A 1771-nucleotide genomic window follows, 5' to 3' on the forward strand; every position below is an offset into this window, starting at 1 on the left:
GATAATAGGAGTTCTATCCTATAATACTAGAGTAAACTAGGGTAGTTAAACACTATACTAATAGCTAAACTAATTCTAAGAAACAAGATTAACTCCTAAATTAGGTATAAACAAAACTTTATTAAGTAAGATTTTCTTCCTATTCTAGCCTCCTATAACTGCCTTTCCCTTATATGTAGCTTATAGCTACCTATCCCCAACCTTAATCCATTTCTTCCTTTAAAGTGGAATTATAGATCTAAAGAGTTATAGTTAGTTAGTTATATAGGATAAGGCAYAGGAGTCTAGTAACTATTCTAAGGAGGTTAACTTGCCTTTTGCCTCTAAAGAAGAGTGTGCAATCTTATTAGTTTCCTCCTTAAATTRKAATRAGGTAGCACTTAATAAGGTTRGGGAKRATTCCCTAGATTRGGCTTRTTTAGTAAGGAATGCTTTCTTAGCAGTCTTCCTTATTTTCCTAAGTTTAGAAACCTCTTTTCTAATTATTTCCTCTATTGCCTTCTTAAATTCTTTAAGAGAGTCTCTTCTTTTCTTAACCCTCTTTAATAAAGAGGAGGAGTATTTCTTGCTAGAGATCTTTCTCTTTTTAGGCTTTAGAGAATCCCTATTTCTAGATAGGAAATTTTCCTAAAGTCTAATTGCTTTCTTTGCCTTTCCTAGCTATAAATAATCTTATATAAAGTGTTGTCTATTGTAGAGGAAGTATGTTCTTGTCCTTCTAAAGGCTGCTATTATAAAGTCCTCCCTATAATAGAGGTCCCTTGCTTCCTAAGATTTAAGGATAAGTAGGATCTGTTTATAGTTCCTAGCAAGTATTAGCTAGGCTATAATTGCATTCTTAGTTAATTYAAACTTAGGAGGGAGTGCTAAAAGAAGGATCCTAATTTWCCTTTTAGGTTCTTTTATATATAACTCCCTTTTATTAACCTCTGCAATCCTCTTTGCTATTAAACTAATYTATACCTAGGCTAATCTTACTATRTCTTCCTCTCCTATTCTAAAGTTTATAAGTTRTTRTACTATTAAYATAGCATRTGCTATAAGCACCTTRCTRTACTTCTTCTAGAGGAAGAGCTAYATTTTAGTAGCTATCTTTGTATCTATTAATAATTAAATCTTATCTGCTTTATCTAAGCTAACTCTTAATCTTAGCTTATACCTGCACTTAGCATTCTCCTTTTAAAAGTTTGGCTAGCTAGCTATTCTTATAACCCTAGCATCTGGATTAAGGAGTAATAAATTGTCTAGGTTAATTAATCCCTTAATGTTATAGAAGATGCCTTTTCCTTCTAGGTTGTCCCTCTGTAGTTYAAACYATCTTTTCTAGTTCTCTCTTATTAGGATTAGAATCCTAATATAGGTCTAACTGTCCTTTTCTTCCTCTATTTTTAGTATATAAATAGCTTAGTCCTGCTAAGGCTTTAGTAGTAAAGTGAAGGGTGTGTATGTGTTTTAAGGCTTTGGATTTAGAGTCCTCTACTCCTTATAGCTGTTAGATAATCCCTTAGTCCTAATAGTTAAATGTTCCAAACCCTTAGGAACTAATCTGTCTTCTGTGTTTTCTTCTTGTCTAACCTGCTATTAAAACTCCTAGCAGTATAAGATAGGGTACTAGAAACTAGTGTCCTTTCTGTGTTAGCTTTACAAGGTAGGAGAAACCTTTACTACTTTAAGGTTAAGGTCTTTTTCCTTCGGCAAACCCGGGCTTATAACCTGTTAAATATTAGTCGGAGGTTCGCGGAATTTTAGAGGTGGAGTACAAGAGTAACTT

Source organism: Ramularia collo-cygni (assembly GCF_900074925.1).
Source record: "Ramularia collo-cygni strain URUG2 genome assembly, contig: RCC_scaffold16, whole genome shotgun sequence".
NCBI classification, from domain to species: Eukaryota; Fungi; Ascomycota; class Dothideomycetes; order Mycosphaerellales; family Mycosphaerellaceae; genus Ramularia; species Ramularia collo-cygni.